The 16086-nt window shown below is 53.7% G+C and overlaps 1 protein-coding gene across 4 annotated transcripts in view; it reads right to left on the reverse strand.

Moving 5' to 3' along the window:
- Positions 1-16086, reverse strand: part of DLGAP2 (DLG associated protein 2) — a 434439-nt gene that overhangs the window by 195452 nt on the left and 222901 nt on the right. The gene's annotated exons all lie outside the window — the stretch shown is intronic.

A 16086-nucleotide genomic window follows, 5' to 3' on the forward strand; every position in this document is an offset into this window, starting at 1 on the left:
CACCGTGCACGCGTCCTGGGGGAAGGAGCCGCCTTGGGGCCAGGCTGACCTCAGCCACTGTCCGTTTTTCTGAGTGACTTTGGGCAAATGACTCACCCCCTCAGCTCTACAATGGGGACAATGACATCTGCATGTAGGGACAGGAGGGGTGAGTGCCAAGGGCTGGCTCCTTCCACGCCGGCTCCCGGGGGCCAGCACCCACTCCTGTCCAGGGGCAGCAAAGGGCTCACAGAAGACATGGCATCTGAGCAGAGCTTGAAGAACAGCAGGGTCTCCCACAGACAGAAACATGGGCTGAAAGAACCCAAGTCAAGGGACAGGCCTGGACAAAGGCAGAGAAGCAGGTGAGAAACGGGGAACGGCTGGAGGACAGGCTGGGGAGAGGATTCAGGGCAGACGAGGCAGGGACAATACCACAGGGCAGTTGGACAGGAACCTGAGCTTCATGAGAGGACCTGAGATTTGGGGGGGACCAAAATTAGGAGCCAACACTAGATTTGAGGTGGACAGCAGCAGCGCGTTTGCCATTCTTCAGGCCCGTCCCATGGTGGCTTGGAACCAGATGCTGGGGGTGGGGAAAGACAGGCAGAGGGACAGGGGAAAGCCCACACCCGAGGCTCAACTCACGTGTGTATAGCAGGACGGGCGTGGGAAGGGGGTCCGACAGAGTGTAAGAGAAGATAAAATTGTTCTTCAGAACTAAACCTGACTGAAGTGTCCCAACTTCTAGGAGACAGGACAATTTACACCTGGGGGACAGACCTCGGGCCTGCTGCTCCCTTCCCCTCAGTGGGTGGAGGCAGGAGGGGACAAAGGCCAGGCCACCGTGGCTGAGGCTTGGCCACTTCTGCTCTGAGTGCAAAGCAGGACGGATGGAACATCTGCCTTTGGCACACAAAGTGCTGAGCCCAGAGCCAAATCACTGGTGACTCTGTAAGTCCAAATATAAGTCACTTGAAAGGTGGGGCCAGGCACACAGGGCTTCCCTCTTTTCTGAAGCCACGAGCAACATGTGGCCAACACGCAGACAGGCCTCAGGCCTGAGGTCCCTGCAACACGGCAGCAGGCCAGGTGTGAAGCGTGTCCCACAGCCGCTGTGCAGAGCTGACCAGGAAGCGTTCCGTGCCCTTGCCGAGGGTCTGGGTGGGGGCCTCTCGCTGGGGTTCAGGGGTGTGTCCATCAGTTTGGCCTGTGTGTCAGAGGCCAGGCACTGCACTAGTGTCTGGGCTGCAGGGGACACAGTGGTGTCGGTGGGGAGGGAGGGAGGCAGAGACATGGAACCTACTGCGTCCCTCCTCAGGGAGGATGGGCCCCCAGGACCCACAGGCGGAACAGCAGCAGTGCAGTCCTGTGGCACTGCAGGACAGTGCAGGACAGTGGCACACTTGTCTGCCAGAAACCTGAAAGAGACGCTTCCTGTCTTACGAGGAGCTGCTGGCCAGAGGCTCCTGACAAGAAGCCACAGAATCATAAAAGCACAGGCTGTTGAAACCAGAAGCCAAGCCCTGAGGGCCTACTCAGAAACCAGAGCTGGAGGAGTTCTCGGCTCCAGGTGGGTCTGCTGGCCCTGAACAAAACATAAAGGCTGCCAGAGTCACCCCCGACGACAGTTGAAAGGCATCATGCGCATTCCCAGGCCGCACTCCGAGGGGTCCCAGCGCCAGGGAGCCCACACAACGTCTTTAATGAAGACTCCTAGTTTCAGGGCACAGGCGTCACTCCACACTGCACACGGTCACACTCCAGGTGGATGAAATCCTCTTGCTGTTCACACTGCGCGCGAGGCCACTGAACTGACCACGTCAAGGGACCTGTCTGAGGCCACATGTGCCCTGACCCAGGCTCTTTTCACGGTGACAAGGTAGAGCAGAGACCACAATCTTCCCAGTGCTTCAGGGAGGCACCTCGTGCGCAGGGAAGACAGAGGTGTCTGCCCGATCACCATTGAGCACACCAAGCAGCTGAGGACAGGACAGGGGAGGGGGTCAGCCTCAGGGCTTGGAGGAGACTGTGGAGACTGGACTTCACCCCCAGCCCCACCGTAGGCCACAACCACCCTCCCCGCCCCCCAGGAGGACCAACATTCAACACGGGGCAGTTTACTTGGGTCATGAATCAGAAACTGGTTTTTCACCACTCCTGTAACAGCAACCTGAATTTGCATCCAAAGTGACCCCCAATGACAGGACTTGCCCCAGTAGATTTGACCTCCATCACAGGTTATAGGTGAAAATTACCCCAAGTTCAAAGGCAGTAACGGCAGAAGAGCCCAGCTCAGCACTCGGTCCCTTAAGGGACTTCAAGTCTGGAAACTGGAGCTTGTTCAGAGAAAGGTGACAATTCAGCCAGTGGCGTATCGACCCCTGGAGCGCAAGCCTTCAGGTACCACCACTGCATGTTCAACCATTAGGACATCTAGGGCACATCCTCTCAAAGGTAATTTCTAGCCAGGTCATGAGGAAGAGCTGCCACTCTGTGTTCTAAGCCCAGGACATAAAGCCACCAACCTGTGACTATGCTGCAGTGTGACACAGCATTCCCCTAAAGGTCCATCCTCTCGCTGGATAGGGAATTCTTAGAGGTGGTGGGGCTGTGGCTCTTTGGGGCACACGCACCCTGAGCGGTGGGGCTCCCCTCCAGGGGCACGTGGGGCTCCCGGTGCCCGCGTGGCCTGTGCACAGTGAGCGCTCTGGCTGGAAAGCACGTGGGGTCCAAGTCTTGTCCCCTCACTTACACGGGTCACCATCTCAGACATCAGTGGCCTTCACCATAAGAAATACAGCCTGAAATAACAGCTCAAGTGCAGACCAGTGACTCATGTTGATGGTGGCCTGCTGGCCTCAGCATGATGACACTTACTTCCCCCTCCCTGATCGTGTCCACTCGAGGGGTCTCTCCCTGTCTCAGTGAGAGCCTGGCCAGCCGCGCTCTGGGTCTAGCCTGGTCCCGCTCTACCCTATGACCCTTAGCTCAGAAAGCAGCTGGCTCTCCCCAAGGCTGGGGACTTCACCAGCAGGTAACGAGGTGCACTGAGCATAGCCCGTGAATGTGGGTGTATGACTTGTCTTGCCCCAGGGATCCGGTGGCTGTCTGACGTGCACAGGTCCCACAGTGGCAGTGGGACAAAGGCAGTGGAAGCAGCGGGCAGTGCCTGTGCCAAGGTGCGAGCCTGAGCTGTGGTGAGCGGCGGGTCCCTGCTTGTCACCCAACACTGTGACATGCCTTCACGTAACACACACGGAGAGCTCACGTCACCAAAATGCCCTCTGACGCAGTAAGAGTGTCTCGAACCCCAGTCACACGGCAGCACAGGCCTAGCTCACATGAATAGCAACACAGGAGGCCGCCCCTGCTCGGTGCAGAGAGCGAACGAGAGGTCATGGCAGCAGAGTATGAAGATGGCTGCCGGGAGGGTTTCTGCAAGAAGCAGCAGCAGCGACAAGGAGATGCCAGTGGCCGGCTAGACTGTGAGGTGCCCAACTGGATGCAACCCGGCCGGGGGCGGGCGACACGGAGGCCACGTTTGCCAGGATGGTGCCTGGGAAGAAGGAGAGGTGCCATAGCAAGGAGGGCCACAGGGCAAGCTGGGGCGTGGCTCATGGCTCCTGAGAGGTAACAGGGATATCGTGTCAGGCGCTCACTTCCCCCCAGAGAACAACAGCTGCCGGCCCCAAAGCGGCACCTTAACCAACATGGCCATGGAGACGGAGGGAGGGAGTAGGTGCGACAAGAGCACTCGCTGGGGCTGCGAGGGATGAAGGCGGGCCATTAGGTCGGCCAGTCCAGTGACACCTGTGAGGGACAGTGAGCCAGCAGCCAGCCCAGTGGTAGGCTCCTTCTTTTCTAAGTCTCTGATGTGACACTTGAGACCACTGGGAGACACTGGGCAGCTGATGGCACTTCACTTCATCACGGTGTCATATCAAAGTAACTGTCACACGTGTCACAGGTGTGTGAGGCTCATTGTGAGGAGGCCATTCAGGTAGGGTTTTCAGTGGGCCCTTCGGAGCCTAGGTTTCCCCATCTAGGCCCATGTAAGGAGGGCAGCTGACCTGCTTCTGGTAGCGAGTGACACCAAGTGTCTACATGGCGGAGCCTGGCTGTGAGCCGGGGCTCTGCCGGATCCGGACCCGTCCTGCTTTTCTGCCAGAGCCCCCGCCCTGCCCCGCCCATGGCCCCGCCCCCACCTCGCAGCCCCGCCCACGGCCCCGCCCCCGCCTCGCAGCCCCACCCGTGGCTCCGCCCCACCTTGCAGCCCCGCCCATGCCCCTGCCCCCAATTCGCGGCCCCGCCCATGGCCCCGCCCCCGCCTCGCAGCCCCGCCCATGGCCCCACGCCACCTCGCGGCACAGCCCATGGCCCCGCCCCCGCCTCGCAGCCCCGCCCACGGCCCCGCCCCCGCCCACGGCCCCGCCCCACCTCGCGGCCCCCGCCCACGGCCCCGCCCCCGCTTCGCGGCCCCGCCCCCCACGGCCCCACCCCATGCACGGTGGGATTCCGTTACCAGCAGGTGGGTCTGCTCCTTTCACTACTTCCCTGAGCTACGGCCATTGAAAAGAATCCACAGTGTAGCAGGAAATTCAGCTGGGTACTCTGAGACCTGACTGTCATTAGCGCAGTGTCACCTGAACCGGAAGACTCCAAGCACTCACGCTGATGACAGCGGACCGGAACGGGCCTGCCGATCACAGAGCCTGTGACCCACACCCGCAGGAGACGCAGCCCCAGGGGGCCAGGTCATTCCCACGCTCCCAGCACACAGTGAGGGCCCAGCCTGCCCTCTCACTGGCATAAGGAATGTAACCTCTTTTAATCTTCCGGGGAAGAGGAACGGCTGCGTCTCCGCTGAAAATCCATAAAACATTTTATCCATGGAGGCTGCTCTAAATTCATGCACGTATTTTTAGAAGGCGGCTTTCAGCGGCATGTGCTTTAACCGGCACACCCAGCCCTTCTGTCCCTCCCTCCTGCAGAGCATGGTGACAGCCCCCGTGGCACCCCTGTGACCCACTGGGGCTTGGGTGCAGCTGAAGGAGGGAGCCTTCCAGCTCTCCAGGGGGCCCCACCAGAGCAGCGGCGGACACGGCAACACCCCAGAACTCCTGCCAACTTCAAGATCACTGACGCTAGGACACCCCTTTCCTGAGACTCCCCAAATCCCATGTGAAGGTGGAAAGCATCCGTGCTCCTTCTCAGGAAGCACAGTGCGCTCCGCTCTGAGACGGCTGCCCCGCGGCACGGGCGCTGCGTGGGAGGCACTGCTGTGGGCATTGCAGGTGGGGCAGGTGGGCGAGGGGCACAGGCAGGGTTTGGAGCTGGCACGTGGGAGGGGTGACGGGATGGAGGGCAGCATTGGGCTGCGGTGAACTATACTCATCTGCTGCTTCCTGCGTCCCCCTCTGCCATCCTCCAACTGGGACAGTGACCAATGGGGGGTGGGGGGGAGAACACCATGTCAGCCTTCCCGCTGAGTCTCCACGCAGCCGCAGCCGCAGATGTGTCCTGGGCTCTGACTGAGAATCTCTCCTTATCAGGAACCGCTGCAGGCGAAACCACCCTGGAATAGGAGGCGGAGCGCAAGGTCGGACCCGTCACACCACGAAACCAAACACCGCTGTGCATGGGAATGGACCCTCTGCGAGGATCAGATGACAGGCACTCACTCACCCAAGCACGTGACGTGAGACAACCTAACAAGAACAAGATGACTGTAGGACACGACATGACAATACACGACATACAGTAATACGACCATATGGTGACATGTGACAACATGACTATATTGTAACACAACTATATGACAATACATGTCACATGACAACACGACTTATGACATGTGACATCACATGACTATAGCAATACATGACACGACTATGACAGCATGACCACATCATATAACAATGACAATGTGACATAACGCTGACAATATAACATGACATATATGACATGTGACATGGCAACATATGTGGCAACACTGCATGACAACCCAGCTATATGACAATGCATGACATAGGACAACACAACTATATGACGCATGACAGCATGTCTATATGAGAATATCACTTGATGTAACAGCTCGAATAACCTGACTATTTATCACCTGAGGAATTCTTAAATAAACCCTAATTTCTTTATAGTATAAAATCTTATGTGCTAAAATGAAAAATCTCAAACGTTCAAAATAAACAGAGAGATTGAAGGGTGAAACACTGTATCTCAATTCATTTCCGAAAAGTTATCCTTTATTTTTCAATATTTATTATTTTATTCAATAACTACTTTAGAGACCCTATTGTGTGCCAGGCATTGTGCTAGATGACATGCAATGATATGGTATCATGACATACTGATGCTATATATTTGTAAATCATGGGAAAGCTCAGAATGATACACTGTAGCTTTTCATCAGGAGTTCTTTCTAGGGAAGGGAATAGAGAGGTTCTATAGCTTAGGTAGGGAGAGGAAAACCTGAAGGGAAACGCTCAGTGAACACACCAATTTTTGAATTTGAAAAAATTTTTAAAAATGCAAATGTGTTAAGTACAAAGAAAAACTATTTCTGGCATGAAGCAAGTCCTCAATATTAGCTGTTATATTCCCATCATCTGAATTTATTCCAATTTCAAAATAAACAGGACACAGTTTTATTATCTGGAGGAGAGTAATAGATTCTACCCCCAGGGTTGATCCAAAACGAAATGAGATAAGTATGCAAATGCCCCCTAACCTAGCACATATTAATCAATGAGCAAATGTCAGCAGTTTTAAAGGAAGTTTCATTGATTATTAATTTATAAAGATACGAAGGTGCTCCCTCGGGCAGACACCAGTGAAGAACCCATTCCAATACCTAAGTCCTGGGACTGGGAGGAGTGCTGGTAGCCCTGACAGGATGGGTGCTGCACGCAGCTCTGTGAGGGAGGGGCGGGGGGCGGGGGCTGTGAGGGAGGGGCGGGGGAGTGAGATGGGGAGAGGGCGGGGCTGTGAGGGAGGGGCGGGGCGGAGGGCGGGGCTGTGCGGGAGGGGCGAGTGGGTGGGGGAAGAGGGCGGGGCTGTGAGGGAGGGGCGGGGTTGTCTGAACCTATAAGGCCCTTTGGGGAAGGAATTAGCATAAACGTCTGGGGAGGAAATTATGCAAGTTTTGTTTCTAACCATTTTCAAAATGGTCCATCAAGCAGAAGATTGTTAGGTGCGACCTGTTACCTTTTAATGCACATCACAACTACGCAGTACCAGCAAAATAGCAGAAAGTTGTATGGAGGCTCCTGGAAAACTTATGAAACACAGGAAAAAAGCAACCCAGAAACTAGGAAACATGCTGGCTGGTAGTGTGCTCCACTGTTAATTGGTGAACAGAGTAGGAGAGTTCATGCAATCAAATACTGCATGCAAACAGAATTCTAATGCGTTTTTTAAAATAAATTTTAAAATGTGAAGGAAAACCAAGACGTCAGTAGCTTTAATAAAAGCAATGAGCCAGAGAGAAGAAAATATAGAACCCACGGATAGATGAGACCACAATGCCTTCTGTTGTCTGGGTGCCACTGTTTGCTGGCCACCGCCATGTACTGGGGACCCATAATGAAATCCACAGTTCAACTGTCACGATCACTGCTAATGTATGGAGGTTCAAATGTCTGAGGGACAGCTTCCTTCATTCCTTCTCCCCTTCCTTCAACAGGGACTGACTGACAGCTGCCACGCGCCTAGCAGCAGCCACGTGCTGGGGCTCAGTTGTGCTCCGAGCACTCCTTCTAGAACACCCGGCCCTTCTAGAACACCCGGCCCCTCTAGAACACCCGGCCCCTCTAGAACACCCGGCCCCTCTAGAACACCCGGCCCCTCTAGAACACCCGGCCATTCTAGAACACCCGGCCCCTTCTAGAACACCCGGCCCTTCTAGAACACCCGGCCATTCTAGAACACCCGGCCATTCTAGAACACCCGGCCCCTTCTAGAACACCCAGCCCTTCTAGAACACCCGGCCCTTCTAGAAAACCCGGCCCCTCTAGAACACCCGGCCATTCTAGAATACCCGGCCCCTTCTAGAACACCCAGCCCTTCTAGAACACCCGGCCCCTTCTAGAACACCCAGCCCTTCTAGAACACCCGGCCCTTCTAGAACACCCGGCCCTTCTAGAACACCCGGCCATTCTAGAACACCCGGCCCTTCTAGAACACCCGGCCCTTCTAGAACACCCGGCCCCTTCTAGAACACCCAGCCCTTCTAGAACACCCAGCCCTTCTAGAACACCCGGCCATTCCAGAACACCCGGCCCCTTCTAGAACACCCGGCCCTTCTAGAACACCCGGCCCTTCTAGAAAACCTGGCCCCTCTAGAACACCCGGCCATTCTAGAACACCCGGCCCCTTCTAGAACACCCAGCCCTTCTAGAACACCCGGCCCCTTCTAGAACACCCAGCCCTTCTAGAACACCCAGCCCTTCTAGAACACCCGGCCCTTCTAGAACACCCGGCCCCTTCTAGAACACCCAGCCCTTCTAGAACACCCGGCCCTTCTAGAACACCCGGCCCTCCACACGCAGTGCCTACACCAGATGTCACAGACCTGTGAGTTCACATGCCAGCCGCTCCGTCTCCTATCAAATCCCCAAATGACCCGTTTGACTTGGGAGTGTTTCTGGGCACTGACCTTCAGAGTAAGCTTGATTTAAGAAAATAAATAATTTATTGGAATCAGAGGAAAAACAGGGTCCCATTACCACTGAACCCAAAAGTGCTTGCTGCCAGGTCAAAGTGCGCCTGGGACACAGTCAAGAGAAGAGTGAGTGGCTCGCCCTCCATCAGCACAGGTGACTGTTTCATGCCATTGTCACCTATGAAATTCAAGGCTGCTCGTGGCTGCAATCGTAACTCCCATGACAACTATCTGTAAATAACCAGCATCCGTCTTTCTTTCAGTCAGTCAGGAAAAGAGATGCCCAAGGTAATGGTGTCATCGCCTGTGGTGGGTCAGACAGGCAAGCTGGTAGCCAGGACGGGCAGCTTATTTCTGGGTGGCCAGCCTGTCTGTAAGTCACTCATGAGCCCAAGGACCCTGCATTCTTGCCATTCCCTTTCTCACCATCAACCACATTTGCGAGAGCACGGAGGTCCGTTCCCATTAAGTCCCGTTCTCACAGAAACAGCACAAGGGCAGCTTGTGTTCACCTGAAGTTCTGTTTTCCAAGGACGTGTCCCAGCTCAGTCTTCTTGATGTCATCAGGCAGCGTACCTGCCCTCTGTCCTAACACAACGCTACCCCCGTGTCCAATGCAGATGGCACTTCTCATGGCCCCCTTCGAGGACGCACTCAAGTGCATGGCCTTAACCTCCAGTCACTTATGTGATGACATGTGAAGGTCAGGTGCACAGACCTCACGCCTGCTGACGCCGCCAGGCCCACTGACAGCTGAGACCCTCATCCAGCAGCGACAGCAGTCCTCTCGGGCTGGCCTGGCGAGCCTCCCACGTGCAGCCACACCCCAACACCCTCTTGATGCCCACAGTCCCCACTCCCCTGAGTTCTCCTTCCTGCCGAGGATGCGGCCTCCAGATGGGCCCTTCCTGGAAGGCACTTGCAGTGCACCAAATGTCTGTGTCCCCACCACGTTGATGCTGAACCCGACCCCACCTTCTGCCCCATCTCCACTGCCAGCGCCTCTGCAGAGGCTGCCAAACGGGGCTGCACTGGGGTCCCAGCCTACGGTCTGCCCCTTGTTGGCAGTCCAAAGTGCTCTGAGGCACAGTCCAACCATGCCACCCCCGTCTTCAGCCCGCTGGTGGCTTCCCGTCACACTTAAGGGAACAAGCCTAAGTCACCAAGGGCAAGGCTTCCCATCCCCCTGCTCCCCCGCTGTGGACACCTGTCACCAGGCTCTGTCACCTACAGGACTGGGGAGTGTCTGCAGCTGCTCTCCCCTCTCTCATCTCAGGCACCTTCCCGCAGTGAGAGGTTCACCCTGAGCAAGCTCTTCCACGTCTCTGTCCCACCACCCTGTTCCCTGTTCAGCCCCAAACTCATTAATTTATCTTTGCATTTGGGTAAAGGTGTCATTTACTTCGTCCCCACCCCATAAAAACAAGCACGATGAGCGCCGCGATGTGTGTATCACACTCCCCACTCATCAGCAGGTTCACAAGAGGCAGAATGAGCATCTGCAAAAACCTGAATGCTCAAGGTTCTTGTCACCATGAGGTTCGTCACCAAAACGCACAAAAACGCAATGACAAGTTACCAGCCAGCACAGAGGCGGGGCGTTTCGCAGCACTCAGCCAGGCAGGGCCCAAGTGCCCACTGTGTCCCTCCCGAGGGACGTACCAGACATCGGCACGAGGAAATGCTGGAAAGCAGTCGTGGCAACGGGCCCCTGCCAGGCACACTCAGAAATGGAGCTGGGTGGGCAGCAGTGACGTGTGAGACTGCCAGTCCGGCCTGGGAACCCAAACATGCCATGCTGTGCTCTCTGCTGGGACCTCTGGCTTCTGGCGTCTTGCAGTCGCGCCCTCTTGAGAGCCAGGCTCATAGGACACAGCCTGTGACACACCCACTGCCCACCAGTGCCGCCAGGCAGATCCCTAGGCGCTTTACACTTTTGTCAGTGGGTAGGTGGGCTTCTCCCTCCAGATGGGGGGTGGCCTGCTGTGCCCAGCCAGCCTTTGAAAATGAGATCCGTCCCCGTCTGGAGGAAACCACCCCAAACTTCACACACTGTGCTGTACCGATCTCCCACCCATCCATTACACGTCATAAAGTGGACATTCCCTCTGTATTCTGTGCCAAACCAGCTACATTCCTGTGAACATTTAGCTATTCCCCCAACTAACATTTCCATTGAGATCTAACTGTACAAACACACATACCATATAAACACATAAAACAGAGATACATGCACACACTTCCTGTGTCGTCCTCACACACAGGTGGACACACACAGAGATGTGTGTGTGTACAAGTGAGCACCCTCATTCATGGATCTTATAATGCCTAGTCATGTTTTAAAAAACAGGTGTTCAGTCATATTCCCTATCTACTTCTGATAACTGCACACAGAAAGTAAGTGTGAGCCTCGGGATTGGCCTACCTTGTTATTATGAAAATCAAGTTTATGTGAATTAGCAAAGGTCCCGGGCGTCTGCAGTACAGTGGTGTTGAGGACAGACCGAGGCCACGAGCCTATCACAGCCCGTAGGTAACGGCAGGTCCAAGGCTGCCAGGGTGCCTTCCACTTCCCTAAGCCATAAATATGCCCCTGCAAGCTTCTGCATCAATATCCTTTCCCTGACATCAGTGTGTCCTTAGCTTGTCCCCAAAGTGTCAGCAAAATGTCACTTCTGTGTAAGCCGCTGTCTTAAGTCCCAGGAGTGACAGGGTCCAGAGAGCGTGTGGCTGGAACCACGGACAGAGCCGTGAGGGCCGCAGGCCTGGGCTCAGGGGTCGCCCGGGCTCAGAACAGCTCCCAAAGCTGAAACAACATGCAGCAGGTGCCGCTGCCACACGTTCATTTGACTTGAATTTGTATTTCCTATTTTTTGACCTATTGTAATGTATTTTTTCCCATTTCTGTCTGATGAATTGTAAAGGCAGTTACACCAACCTGGAAAGGCCGAGGGTCTTTACAAATGTTTCGAGTTTCAGCTGTGTTTCTTTTCCAGTGAGAGTAAGTCTGTGTGATTGTTTAGACTACATAAAATGTCACTGTGAACTGGAGGTGACAGAGCTGCGATGGGGGCCTTGCCCTGATTCTGAGCACCGGGCGTGATTTAAAACACAGGCTACTAAAACCTCCATTAATCTGGCACCCCTACGGAGAGGAGCAAACGCAGAGGCTCTGACGGTCCCCACAGTGAAACAGGCCGAGGAGAAGCGAGGCCAAGCGGTTCCCTGCACTTCCTGCGGCCGCGGGCATATGACGTCGGCAGAAAAGGCACAGAGGACCGGCGAGGGGTGAGCTCTGAGAAGCAGTATCGTGTCCAAAAGCAGCATCTTTTCCTTCTAATTTTCCTGACTATAACCGTGACTCGTATACACCTCATTTATATGTTTCTAGATTTGACTGACAATTTCTCGGTTCATTTCTCTCCTTAATTTATTAACTGTATTCGGGTCATTCTGAACATTAATGTGACCAAATGCTGTGGGGTATCACAAAGTATTTAAAAGGAACATCAGGAACATCAGGAACCCTATGCGTAACACTTTTCAGATATTTAGGAAGCCAAGTGTGTTCGTTTGCACTGAAAGGCAGTCGCAGATAATACATAAGTAACAGAAACAGATCTCAACATAAAATTTAACGCGGAAAGTAAAAGTGTCATGACCCCTGCTCTGACCCTGTCACAGGTCCATTTCCTACGAGAAGAGCATGCACGCCTCGGCACCTCTTCCCGCTATGTGCCCGAGGTCCCATTACAGCCACCCCAGACCCTCCCTCGATCCATCAAGCCAGGCTCCTCTGTACCCTGGGGCCTTTGCACGGCCTTCGCCCTTCTTGCCTGGTCAGTGACTACTCATTCTTTCTTGCTGGTGATTTGTTGGTAACAGCTCTATTCAAATACCATTCATGCCGCATGCAGTTTCCCCACGTCGTGTACCATTCAGTGGTTTTTGTGCATTCACACCGGTGTGCAAACATCACCACAGTCCATTTCGGAGCAGTTTCATCCTGTACCCTTCAGCAGTCAGCCCCAGCCCATGGCCACCACTAATGTCATTTCTGTGGGCCAGGCCACACTCAGGGATGTGATCCACGTGTTTAAAAAAGGAATAAATGGGGTGGCCAGCTGGCTCAGTGGGTTAGAGCGCAGTGCTCATAACACCAAGGTTCCTGGTTCGATTCCCACATGAGCCAGTGAGCTGTGCCCTCCACAACTAGACTGAAAACAACGACTTGACATGGAGCTGATGGGTCCTGGGAAAACACAGTGTTCCCCAATGTTCCCCAATATAAAATTGAAAAACAAGGAATAAATGCTCAGGAGTTGGACTAGCGTGAAGAACAGTGAAGGTGCTGAGGAGTTTTAGGCTGGGAGTTCGGTAAATGAGTCTGGGTTCAGGACGACCTCTCTGGGGGCAGGTAGGTGGTGTACCTGAGACCAAGACCAGAGGTGAGGCGACCGATGGCTTAGGACCCAGGAAGGCGGAGGCTCTGTGGCAGGTGGGCTATGAAACATGGCAAGTAATGCCGGGTTGCCTCTTAAACACCATTTAGGAAAACAGCGGGGACACACAGGGAAATGTAAAGAGTGATTCAATTACTCTACTTCTTAAAAAACTATGAGGAAAACAGAGGGTAATGTCACAAGTTATCATGAGAGAGAAGAGGAGGAGGAGGGAGAGTCAGGCCACGTAATAACGAAAGGCCAGAGCGGCAAATGAAACCTGGGAAGTAAGGAACATGACAGCTCAGCTCAGCTCAGCTCTTCAGGCAGATGAAGTGACACACAGGCCTTGCGGGCACAGCGCCAGTGCCGTGTGAGCTGGTACATTGTTGTGATGCAAGAGCCATGAATTGTTGGCAAACAGTTCAGTTCATCTAACTTTTTCACGCAGCCTTTTCAGCACTTCCAAATAGTAAACTTGGTAACTGTTTGTCCAGTTGGTACAAATTCATAATGAATAATTGCTATGATATCAAAAAAAGTTAGCAACAGGGCAGGTCTGGTGGCTCAGGCGGTTAGAGCTCCATGCTCCTAACTCCGAAGGCTGCCAGTTCGATTCCCACATGGGCCAGTGGGCTCTCAACCACAAGGTTGCCAGTTGGACTCCCGCAAGGGATGGTGGGCAGCGCCCCCTGCAACTAACAACGGCAACTGGACCTGGAGCTGAGCTGCGCCCTCCACAACTAAGAGTGAAAGGACAACACCTTGACTTGGAAAAAAAAAAGGCCTGGAAGTACACACTGTTCCCCAATAAAGTCCTGTTCCCCTTCCCCAATAAAATCTTTAAAAAAAAAAAATGTTAGCAACATCATTGCAACAAGTTCGCAAACTTAAATTCAGACCTCATACATCTTTATGTATAAATGTTTTCAGATTTTTTGGGTAGATACCCAGGAGAGGGACTGCTGGGTCATGTGGTAATTCTATTCGTAATTTCTTGAGGAACCTCCACACTGCCTTCCATAGCGGCTGCACCAGTCTGCATTCCCACCAACAGTGTATGAGAGTTCCTTTTTCTCCACAGCCTCTCCAACACTTGTTTCTATTTGTCTTGTTGATGATAGCCATTCTGACTGGGGTGAGGTGATATCTCATTGTGTTTTTCATTTGCATTTCTCTGATGATTAGTGATGCTGAGCATTTTTTCATGTCTATTGGCAAGTGTTCCTCTTTTAAAGGACGAAAAGTTAAAGAATTTTCTCAAAGTCAGAAGGCCAGCACGTGTCCCTTTTCCCCAAAGCAGTGGCCCTAAGAGGGACCCTTTTTGGATGCCCAGCTGTGTGGTCACAGCCCCTCCTGCCTCTTGATGCCACAGGGCCCTGGGTGGCTCAGTGTGGACATGCCGAGGGCTCCCAGGTGTCTGGGATGCGGTGGGGCCACAAACAGCCAACTCCCTGCGGCCTCAGCAAAACACACAGATGCCAGGACCAGGCACATGACATGTGCTCCACGCTCTGTTGGGACCAGGTTCCAGCCCTGGGAGACCCCGGAATCCAAGAGCAGGTGTCTGCGGGGAGCTGGGGGCCGCCGCCCGCTGTCCCCTCCGTCCTCCTGCACTGGGCACCTGCACCAGCCTTCGGAGCCATTCGGCACCGCGGGGCCCCACCAAGCTGGTCTCCCAGGGAGACAAACACACAAGCAGACGCACGCAGTATCCTGGGGAGTGGGAGTGGAGAGTGGGGCGACCCGCATTTGCAGGAGGGCAGGAATGGCTCCTGGGAAAGAGAAGGGCAAGAGGTGCCAGAAGCAGGGCATTCCTATTGTCCATTCACTCACTCATTCATTCATTCATTCATTCATTCATTCATTCCATTTGTGGTGGGCCCCTCCTTATGGGGCTTCCGTGCAAATAGGAGAGGTGTCTGCTAATCAAGGAGCCAAAGGAACACACGTCATGTGTCCCTCTGCCCAGGGAGACACAGGGATGACCCACCTGGAGGGCAGGGGTATCCCTGAGGAGATGGGATGAGAGGCATTACAGAGAGAGGGAGCACTCTGTAAAAGCAGGTGGGGCTCGGAGGTGTGTCCTGGTTTGATGATGGGAGGCTCTCCAAAAAGCTGCTTAAGCACCCAAGGTCCCCTTCTAGTAACGACAGACAGGCCACCATGCTGGCCGTTGACGCCAGCTCTCCATGTTCTCTCTTCTACTGCAGTCTCTCTGTAGGCAGTGGTGACTTCATGGGTCCTCTCCTGCCCCGTCACCTCTACGCTCTTGTGTCCCTGAAGGAGCCCCTCCCACCTCCCCCCATCTCTCACCAACCACCAGCCCAGTCTCACCCCTCAGGACCCACAGCTCTGCAGCAAATGGCGAAAACTAATTAGTGGTTCCATGTGAATTAACTTTCTGTGGTTTGTATAAGCCAGGGGATTTCTGTTCCCGTGACAGTCCCTCTAGGCACGCTTATCTACAAACAACTTAAATCCCATTATACCAAATCAGAGTGGACTGTCAATCACCAGATCAAGTCCAGACGCTGCCTTTCCCTGTAGGAGCTCGGGAGGGAACCTCACGCCAGAAGGACATCTTTAAGCAGAGCTAATACTCATCATTGATGTACACTGTCATATTAAAACTACAAGAAGATTTATCAGAAAAGTCATTTGAACAGTGTGGCAGCTGTATTTTTCTCTGTATTCCAAAGTTGTAAAAATTAAATTATTAGATTTAAGAGTACAAGCAACTCTGAACTTTAAAATTAAACACAAATTGATCTGAATGCTCCCAGAATTGATTACTTTTTCACCATTTACATAGTTTTTGCCTGTTTAAATCTAAGTCACACCCTTGTTCTGACAAATGTAAATTACAGGTAATGCAAGTCACTTGTATTAGTTAAGATGAAGCCCATCACCAACGGCCAGGTCCGACAGAGTGAGCAGATTCAAAAGCTGACGGAGCCCCACGCGGGAGACTGGCACACGAGG

The sequence above is a fragment of the Rhinolophus hipposideros genome, assembly GCF_964194185.1.
Source record: "Rhinolophus hipposideros genome assembly, chromosome: 4".
In the NCBI taxonomy this organism is placed as follows: Eukaryota; Metazoa; Chordata; class Mammalia; order Chiroptera; family Rhinolophidae; genus Rhinolophus; species Rhinolophus hipposideros.